Consider the following 9,571-nt stretch of genomic DNA (forward strand, 5'->3'; position numbering starts at 1 on the left):
CATATCTGTATTAACATTATGGAGCACAGAGGAACATAAAGGATGCTATTTTCCCAAAGGCCGGATCAGGCTGAGACTGAAGGACAAGGGACTCAGATACCGCTTCAGCTGCCTGAGGACAAAAGGCTTGCCGCAAAGCCCAGAGTGGACCGGAACGCTCCTTTCTGCGCAGACGTCAAGGGTGTATGTGGGTGCAAGCGGGTGGGGATGAAAAAAAGAGAGCGATGGGAGGGAAAGAGCAGCTGCACCAACAGCAGCAGCTTGGAGAATGCGGGTATCGATCCCGCTACCTCTCACATGCTAAGCGAGCGCTCTACCATTTGAGCTAATTCCCCCTCTACCTCCAAGGTGCCCCACCCCCTCCGCCACCTGCTGTCAACTCAGCGCAAACCCCCTCCAGAGAGCTCTTCACCCCGCAAAACAAATTACCTTTACGCTTGCCCAGCACCTTGGAAAGGACCTCCACTCAGCAAGGACACGTGACATAGCAAACAACGCTGCTTCCCTTTCTTGCCTTTAAACAAAATACACCTGTCCAGAGACCGTCAGAGAAAGTCACACACGCCCGTGCCTTGCACACCCACACATACCTAACGCCTCCCTTCATGACAACAAGAAGAGCAACAACTGCCAAGTAAAGGGGACGAGTTGCCTCCCTGCCCGCCTATTCCGTGCACAGGCCAAGGACAGCAAAGCTTCAGATAATCTACGGATAGCCCGGCAGCTCCTTGACAGAAATTCCGCCAGATCGCGCTTCTAGCAATTCTCCGCCAGAAGCCTTTTACACGCTCTCTGCAATCACGGTTGCCCCAGAAGAAGTCCCAGCTCTACAAATGTGATGGACCAAAGCCCCAAAAGGAAAGAAATGGAACCGCGCCCTCACACTCCTCCATAAAATGACCTTTATGACGCAGAGGAACCATGGACAAAGGGAGAGCAAACCATGGAAACGCACACGTTGCTACAACCATGATAGCCCGCCGTCAGCAGCGCACACGATCGGTTGAGCCTGTAGGACAAGGGACTCTCAGCGACTAAAGGGCCTTTTCTTTTCCCCCTACGTTCTCCTCCTCCCTGCCTGCCACCAGAAACTAAGTCCCCCCGGCACCTCTGCCCCACGCAAAAAACACCGAGGACAGCTTGGGGACATAGCTTCGGCCAGTCCATTTTATGACAGAGGCGCCCCGCTACCAGGGTGACAAATGGCACTTCCGAAGCCTGACATCGATAGCTCCATGTCTACGCTGTGAGTGCGGGAGGGCGAAGAAAAAGGAACTCTGCCTAGGAAGGCGTAAACCGTGGCCTAGATCCTTGGAAGCAGGTGTGGTAGAGGAAAGTAGTGGCAAGTGGTGCTTTAAATGCAGCAGATTTCCATCGGCCTGTCTCGCACGAATGGAGTAAAACAGGGCAATGGGCAGAGTGGGAGCGCTAAAGAAGAGCGTGCAACAAAGGAAACAAAAGCCAGTTCCTTCGAGCCGGAGTTGAACCAGCGACCTAAGGATTCCCAGGAGAATTAAACCTACAGTCCTCCGCTCTACCAGCTGAGCTATCGAAGGAAGACAGGAACAAAGAGCCCACAGTGACTCAAGGTGTCAGGCAGAAGTGCCACTGGCACTAACGGCTAATTATAGGCTTGCCCGTGCCCAGCCCTTGAAAGGAAGAAGCCACACACACCTATCCCTTCATCCTCACGGCTGCCCCGGTTGCTGGGTAGCCGCCTAGTCTACCCTCAATTCACCCAACGGGAAGCCCGCACACATATACCGCTCAAAGGCTCCCTAACAGGCACGGCACGAAGACAACGCCGCAAGGGAAGAACGGAACGCCGGGGACGCGACGCTAGCCCTGCCTGCTAGCCGGGACGCCGCCTCCTCCCGCTGACCCACAAGCACGCGCAGCACACCGCTGGGACCCCAGCCCTGATTCCCACCCAGAATAGGGACGGTGGTGCAAGGGAAAACCCCTCCGACGCCGGAGCGTCCTGCCTGGCTCGAAAGGGGCCTTTGAAAACACAACTTTTTCTCAGCCCATTTCCCTTCCCCTTCGTCAATAATTGACACATTCCCACTCCCACCCTTTCACACCCGACTCGGCCTCCCACGCCTCCCTCAGGAAAAACAAACACAAAGAGACTCCCAAAAGAAAAGAACTCAGACACACACGCTCCTGAAAGAGAAGCTGCCCCTTTGGCTGCCTGAGGACAAAAGGCTTGCCGCAAAGCCCAGAGTGGACCGGAACGCTCCTTTCTGCGCAGACGTCAAGGGTGTATGTGGGTGCAAGCGGGTGGGGATGAAAAAAAGAGAGCGATGGGAGGGAAAGAGCAGCTGCACCAACAGCAGCAGCTTGGAGAATGCGGGTATCGATCCCGCTACCTCTCACATGCTAAGCGAGCGCTCTACCATTTGAGCTAATTCCCCCTCTACCTCCAAGGTGCCCCACCCCCTCCGCCACCTGCTGTCAACTCAGCGCAAACCCCCTCCAGAGAGCTCTTCACCCCGCAAAACAAATTACCTTTACGCTTGCCCAGCACCTTGGAAAGGACCTCCACTCAGCAAGGACACGTGACATAGCAAACAACGCTGCTTCCCTTTCTTGCCTTTAAACAAAATACACCTGTCCAGAGACCGTCAGAGAAAGTCACACACGCCCGTGCCTTGCACACCCACACATACCTAACGCCTCCCTTCATGACAACAAGAAGAGCAAAAACTGCCAAGTAAAGGGGACGAGTTGCCTCCCTGCCCGCCTATTCCGTGCACAGGCCAAGGACAGCAAAGCTTCAGATAATCTACGGATAGCCCGGCAGCTCCTTGACAGAAATTCCGCCAGATCGCGCTTCTAGCAATTCTCCGCCAGAAGCCTTTTACACACTCTCTGCAATCACGGTTGCCCCAGAAGAAATCCCAGCTCTACAAATGTGATGGACCAAAGCCCCAAAAGGAAAGAAATGGAACCGCGCCCTCACACTCCTCCATAAAATGACCTTTATGACGCAGAGGAACCATGGACAAAGGGAGAGCAAACCATGGAAACGCACACGTTGCTACAACCATGATAGCCCGCCGTCAGCAGCGCACACGATCGGTTGAGCCTGTAGGACAAGGGACTCTCAGCGACTAAAGGGCCTTTTCTTTTCCCCCTACGTTCTCCTCCTCCCTGCCTGCCACCAGAAACTAAGTCCCCCCGGCACCTCTGCCCCACGCAAAAAACACCGAGGACAGCTTGGGGACATAGCTTCGGCCAGTCCATTTTATGACAGAGGCGCCCCGCTACCAGGGTGACAAATGGCACTTCCGAAGCCTGACATCGATAGCTCCATGTCTACGCTGTGAGTGCGGGAGGGCGAAGAAAAAGGAACTCTGCCTAGGAAGGCGTAAACCGTGGCCTAGATCCTTGGAAGCAGGTGTGGTAGAGGAAAGTAGTGGCAAGTGGTGCTTTAAATGCAGCAGATTTCCATCGGCCTGTCTCGCACGAATGGAGTAAAACAGGGCAATGGGCAGAGTGGGAGCGCTAAAGAAGAGCGTGCAACAAAGGAAACAAAAGCCAGTTCCTTCGAGCCGGAGTTGAACCAGCGACCTAAGGATTCCCAGGAGAATTAAACCTACAGTCCTCCGCTCTACCAGCTGAGCTATCGAAGGAAGACAGGAACAAAGAGCCCACAGTGACTCAAGGTGTCAGGCAGAAGTGCCACTGGCACTAACGGCTAATTATAGGCTTGCCCGTGCCCAGCCCTTGAAAGGAAGAAGCCACACACACCTATCCCTTCATCCTCACGGCTGCCCTGGTTGCTGGGTAGCCGCCTAGTCTACCCTCAATTCACCCAACGGGAAGCCCCCACACATATACCGCTCAAAGGCTCCCTAACAGGCACGGCACGAAGACAACGCCGCAAGGGAAGAACGGAACGCCGGGGGCACGACGCTAGCCCTGCCTGCTAGCCGGGACGCCGCCTCCTCCCGCTGACCCACAAGCACGCGCAGCACACCGCTGGGACCCCAGCCCTGATTCCCACCCAGAATAGGGACGGTGGTGCAAGGGAAAACCCCTCCGACGCCGGAGCGTCCTGCCTGGCTCGAAAGGGGCCTTTGAAAACACAACTTTTTCTCAGCCCATTTCCCTTCCCCTTCGTCAATAATTGACACATTCCCACTCCCACCCTTTCACACCCGACTCGGCCTCCCACGCCTCCCTCAGGAAAAACAAACACAAAGAGACTCCCAAAAGAAAAGAACTCAGACACACACGCTCCTGAAAGAGAAGCTGCCCCTTTGGCTGCCTGAGGACAAAAGGCTTGCCGCAAAGCCCAGAGTGGACCGGAACGCTCCTTTCTGCGCAGACGTCAAGGGTGTATGTGGGTGCAAGCGGGTGGGGATGAAAAAAAGAGAGCGATGGGAGGGAAAGAGCAGCTGCACCAACAGCAGCAGCTTGGAGAATGCGGGTATCGATCCCGCTACCTCTCACATGCTAAGCGAGCGCTCTACCATTTGAGCTAATTCCCCCTCTACCTCCAAGGTGCCCCACCCCCTCCGCCACCTGCTGTCAACTCAGCGCAAACCCCCTCCAGAGAGCTCTTCACCCCGCAAAACAAATTACCTTTACGCTTGCCCAGCACCTTGGAAAGGACCTCCACTCAGCAAGGACACGTGACATAGCAAACAACGCTGCTTCCCTTTCTTGCCTTTAAACAAAATACACCTGTCCAGAGACCGTCAGAGAAAGTCACACACGCCCGTGCCTTGCACACCCACACATACCTAACGCCTCCCTTCATGACAACAAGAAGAGCAAAAACTGCCAAGTAAAGGGGACGAGTTGCCTCCCTGCCCGCCTATTCCGTGCACAGGCCAAGGACAGCAAAGCTTCAGATAATCTACGGATAGCCCGGCAGCTCCTTGACAGAAATTCCGCCAGATCGCGCTTCTAGCAATTCTCCGCCAGAAGCCTTTTACACGCTCTCTGCAATCACGGTTGCCCCAGAAGAAATCCCAGCTCTACAAATGTGATGGACCAAAGCCCCAAAAGGAAAGAAATGGAACCGCGCCCTCACACTCCTCCATAAAATGACCTATATGACGCAGAGGAACCATGGACAAAGGGAGAGCAAACCATGGAAACGCACACGTTGCTACAACCATGATAGCCCGCCGTCAGCAGCGCACACGATCGGTTGAGCCTGAAGGACAAGGGACTCTCAGCGACTAAAGGGCCTTTTCTTTTCCCCCTACGTTCTCCTCCTCCCTGCCTGCCACCAGAAACTAAGTCCCCCCGGCACCTCTGCCCCACGCAAAAAACACCGAGGACAGCTTGGGGACATAGCTTCGGCCAGTCCATTTTATGACAGAGGCGCCCCGCTACCAGGGTGACAAATGGCACTTCCGAAGCCTGACATCGATAGCTCCATGTCTACGCTGTGAGTGCGGGAGGGCGAAGAAAAAGGAACTCTGCCTAGGAAGGCGTAAACCGTGGCCTAGATCCTTGGAAGCAGGTGTGGTAGAGGAAAGTAGTGGCAAGTGGTGCTTTAAATGCAGCAGATTTCCATCGGCCTGTCTCGCACGAATGGAGTAAAACAGGGCAATGGGCAGAGTGGGAGCGCTAAAGAAGAGCGTGCAACAAAGGAAACAAAAGCCAGTTCCTTCGAGCCGGAGTTGAACCAGCGACCTAAGGATTCCCAGGAGAATTAAACCTACAGTCCTCCGCTCTACCAGCTGAGCTATCGAAGGAAGACAGGAACAAAGAGCCCACAGTGACTCAAGGTGTCAGGCAGAAGTGCCACTGGCACTAACGGCTAATTATAGGCTTGCCCGTGCCCAGCCCTTGAAAGGAAGAAGCCACACACACCTATCCCTTCATCCTCACGGCTGCCCCGGTTGCTGGGTAGCCGCCTAGTCTACCCTCAATTCACCCAACGGGAAGCCCGCACACATATACCGCTCAAAGGCTCCCTAACAGGCACGGCACGAAGACAATGCCGCAAGGGAAGAACGGAACGCCGGGGGCACGACGCTAGCCCTGCCTGCTAGCCGGGACGCCGCCTCCTCCCGCTGACCCACAAGCACGCGCAGCACACCGCTGGGACCCCAGCCCTGATTCCCACCCAGAATAGGGACGGTGGTGCAAGGGAAAACCCCTCCGACGCCGGAGCGTCCTGCCTGGCTCGAAAGGGGCCTTTGAAAACACAACTTTTTCTCAGCCCATTTCCCTTCCCCTTCGTCAATAATTGACACATTCCCACTCCCACCCTTTCACACCCGACTCGGCCTCCCACGCCTCCCTCAGGAAAAACAAACACAAAGAGACTCCCAAAAGAAAAGAACTCAGACACACACGCTCCTGAAAGAGAAGCTGCCCCTTTGGCTGCCTGAGGACAAAAGGCTTGCCGCAAAGCCCAGAGTGGACCGGAACGCTCCTTTCTGCGCAGACGTCAAGGGTGTATGTGGGTGCAAGCGGGTGGGGATGAAAAAAAGAGAGCGATGGGAGGGAAAGAGCAGCTGCACCAACAGCAGCAGCTTGGAGAATGCGGGTATCGATCCCGCTACCTCTCACATGCTAAGCGAGCGCTCTACCATTTGAGCTAATTCCCCCTCTACCTCCAAGGTGCCCCACCCCCTCCGCCACCTGCTGTCAACTCAGCGCAAACCCCCTCCAGAGAGCTCTTCACCCCGCAAAACAAATTACCTTTACGCTTGCCCAGCACCTTGGAAAGGACCTCCACTCAGCAAGGACACGTGACATAGCAAACAACGCTGCTTCCCTTTCTTGCCTTTAAACAAAATACACCTGTCCAGAGACCGTCAGAGAAAGTCACACACGCCCGTGCCTTGCACACCCACACATACCTAACGCCTCCCTTCATGACAACAAGAAGAGCAAAAACTGCCAAGTAAAGGGGACGAGTTGCCTCCCTGCCCGCCTATTCCGTGCACAGGCCAAGGACAGCAAAGCTTCAGATAATCTACGGATAGCCCGGCAGCTCCTTGACAGAAATTCCGCCAGATCGCGCTTCTAGCAATTCTCCGCCAGAAGCCTTTTACACACTCTCTGCAATCACGGTTGCCCCAGAAGAAATCCCAGCTCTACAAATGTGATGGACCAAAGCCCCAAAAGGAAAGAAATGGAACCGCGCCCTCACACTCCTCCATAAAATGACCTTTATGACGCAGAGGAACCATGGACAAAGGGAGAGCAAACCATGCAAACGCACACGTTGCTACAACCATGATAGCCCGCCATCAGCAGCGCACACGATCGGTTGAGCCTGTAGGACAAGGGACTCTCAGCGACTAAAGGGCCTTTTCTTTTCCCCCTACGTTCTCCTCCTCCCTGCCTGCCACCAGAAACTAAGTCCCCCCGGCACCTCTGCCCCACGCAAAAAACACCGAGGACAGCTTGGGGACATAGCTTCGGCCAGTCCATTTTATGACAGAGGCGCCCCGCTACCAGGGTGACAAATGGCACTTCCGAAGCCTGACATCGATAGCTCCATGTCTACGCTGTGAGTGCGGGAGGGCGAAGAAAAAGGAACTCTGCCTAGGAAGGCGTAAACCGTGGCCTAGATCCTTGGAAGCAGGTGTGGTAGAGGAAAGTAGTGGCAAGTGGTGCTTTAAATGCAGCAGATTTCCATCGGCCTGTCTCGCACGAATGGAGTAAAACAGGGCAATGGGCAGAGTGGGAGCGCTAAAGAAGAGCGTGTAACAAAGGAAACAAAAGCCAGTTCCTTCGAGCCGGAGTTGAACCAGCGACCTAAGGATTCCCAGGAGAATTAAACCTACAGTCCTCCGCTCTACCAGCTGAGCTATCGAAGGAAGACAGGAACAAAGAGCCCACAGTGACTCAAGGTGTCAGGCAGAAGTGCCACTGGCACTAACGGCTAATTATAGGCTTGCCCGTGCCCAGCCCTTGAAAGGAAGAAGCCACACACACCTATCCCTTCATCCTCACGGCTGCCCTGGTTGCTGGGTAGCCGCCTAGTCTACCCTCAATTCACCCAACGGGAAGCCCCCACACATATACCGCTCAAAGGCTCCCTAACAGGCACGGCACGAAGACAACGCCGCAAGGGAAGAACGGAACGCCGGGGGCGCGACGCTAGCCCTGCCTGCTAGCCGGGACGCCGCCTCCTCCCGCTGACCCACAAGCACGCGCAGCACACCGCTGGGACCCCAGCCCTGATTCCCACCCAGAATAGGGACGGTGGTGCAAGGGAAAACCCCTCCGACGCCGGAGCGTCCTGCCTGGCTCGAAAGGGGCCTTTGAAAACACAACTTTTTCTCAGCCCATTTCCCTTCCCCTTCGTCAATAATTGACACATTCCCACTCCCACCCTTTCACACCCGACTCGGCCTCCCACGCCTCCCTCAGGAAAAACAAACACAAAGAGACTCCCAAAAGAAAAGAACTCAGACACACACGCTCCTGAAAGAGAAGCTGCCCCTTTGGCTGCCTGAGGACAAAAGGCTTGCCGCAAAGCCCAGAGTGGACCGGAACGCTCCTTTCTGCGCAGACGTCAAGGGTGTATGTGGGTGCAAGCGGGTGGGGATGAAAAAAAGAGAGCGATGGGAGGGAAAGAGCAGCTGCACCAACAGCAGCAGCTTGGAGAATGCGGGTATCGATCCCGCTACCTCTCACATGCTAAGCGAGCGCTCTACCATTTGAGCTAATTCCCCCTCTACCTCCAAGGTGCCCCACCCCCTCCGCCACCTGCTGTCAACTCAGCGCAAACCCCCTCCAGAGAGCTCTTCACCCCGCAAAACAAATTACCTTTACGCTTGCCCAGCACCTTGGAAAGGACCTCCACTCAGCAAGGACACGTGACATAGCAAACAACGCTGCTTCCCTTTCTTGCCTTTAAACAAAATACACCTGTCCAGAGACCGTCAGAGAAAGTCACACACGCCCGTGCCTTGCACACCCACACATACCTAACGCCTCCCTTCATGACAACAAGAAGAGCAAAAACTGCCAAGTAAAGGGGACGAGTTGCCTCCCTGCCCGCCTATTCCGTGCACAGGCCAAGAACAGCAACAGCTTACTGCCCTAGGGTAACATTTTCAAAAGCAGATTGTAATTCTGAGAGCTCAGTTGGTGAGAGCATGGGCCAGATTTTCAGAAGTGCTGAGTACTTTCAGCTTCCATTAGATGGGGTGGTCAGTGCTCAGCAATTCAGAAATGCAAGCCCAATATGTCTTAGGCAGCACACCTAATCAGTTGCCACTTCTGAAAACCTTAGCCTTTTCCACTCTCTACACACCAGACCTCTGTGTATCCCTCTCCCACTCAACCATTTTTCCCTCAAAGGCATGATTTGTCATAGATCCCATAAACTAACGGTATCTGAAGCACTGAAATACTTTTCTTTGTTTGGATAAGACTATGCAAAAGAAGTGTGCCATGTGTTTGAGATCATTATTAACCATAAACCAATTACCTACTTGTAATTTGTACAAACCTGGATGCATTTTGAACCCACCGAGTGTTTCATATGTGAAACTAAATCGAACATGGCAACAATATGCTGGTGATAACTTTCATCTCTTAAAAAAAAAAAGAATACCTGAACCCTATTTAGTCTTAT

General features: G+C 54.3%; 9 non-coding genes across 9 annotated transcripts; all 9 read right to left on the reverse strand.

Moving 5' to 3' along the window:
• Window positions 1-262: 262 nt before the first annotated feature.
• TRNAA-AGC (transfer RNA alanine (anticodon AGC)) lies at window positions 263-335 on the reverse strand. Its single transcript has one exon. It is a non-coding gene; the product is annotated as a tRNA-Ala (tRNA).
• A 1,131-nt stretch (window positions 336-1,466) lies between these two features.
• On the reverse strand, window positions 1,467-1,556 carry TRNAY-GUA (transfer RNA tyrosine (anticodon GUA)). Its single transcript is given in 2 exon segments — window positions 1,467-1,502; window positions 1,520-1,556. It is a non-coding gene; the product is annotated as a tRNA-Tyr (tRNA).
• Window positions 1,557-2,344: 788 nt separating this feature from the next.
• TRNAA-AGC (transfer RNA alanine (anticodon AGC)) lies at window positions 2,345-2,417 on the reverse strand. The gene has a single exon. It is a non-coding gene; the product is annotated as a tRNA-Ala (tRNA).
• A 1,131-nt stretch (window positions 2,418-3,548) lies between these two features.
• On the reverse strand, window positions 3,549-3,638 carry TRNAY-GUA (transfer RNA tyrosine (anticodon GUA)). Its single transcript is given in 2 exon segments — window positions 3,549-3,584; window positions 3,602-3,638. It is a non-coding gene; the product is annotated as a tRNA-Tyr (tRNA).
• Window positions 3,639-4,426: 788 nt separating this feature from the next.
• TRNAA-AGC (transfer RNA alanine (anticodon AGC)) lies at window positions 4,427-4,499 on the reverse strand. Its single transcript has one exon. It is a non-coding gene; the product is annotated as a tRNA-Ala (tRNA).
• A 1,131-nt stretch (window positions 4,500-5,630) lies between these two features.
• TRNAY-GUA (transfer RNA tyrosine (anticodon GUA)) lies at window positions 5,631-5,720 on the reverse strand. The gene is given in 2 exon segments: window positions 5,631-5,666; window positions 5,684-5,720. It is a non-coding gene; the product is annotated as a tRNA-Tyr (tRNA).
• Window positions 5,721-6,508: 788 nt separating this feature from the next.
• Window positions 6,509-6,581, reverse strand: TRNAA-AGC (transfer RNA alanine (anticodon AGC)). Its single transcript has one exon. It is a non-coding gene; the product is annotated as a tRNA-Ala (tRNA).
• Window positions 6,582-7,712: 1,131 nt separating this feature from the next.
• Window positions 7,713-7,802, reverse strand: TRNAY-GUA (transfer RNA tyrosine (anticodon GUA)). Its single transcript is given in 2 exon segments — window positions 7,713-7,748; window positions 7,766-7,802. It is a non-coding gene; the product is annotated as a tRNA-Tyr (tRNA).
• Window positions 7,803-8,590: 788 nt separating this feature from the next.
• On the reverse strand, window positions 8,591-8,663 carry TRNAA-AGC (transfer RNA alanine (anticodon AGC)). Its single transcript has one exon. It is a non-coding gene; the product is annotated as a tRNA-Ala (tRNA).
• Window positions 8,664-9,571: the final 908 nt, after the last annotated feature.

This window comes from Lepidochelys kempii, chromosome 2 (assembly GCF_965140265.1).
Source record: "Lepidochelys kempii isolate rLepKem1 chromosome 2, rLepKem1.hap2, whole genome shotgun sequence".
Classification (NCBI taxonomy): Eukaryota; Metazoa; Chordata; order Testudines; family Cheloniidae; genus Lepidochelys; species Lepidochelys kempii.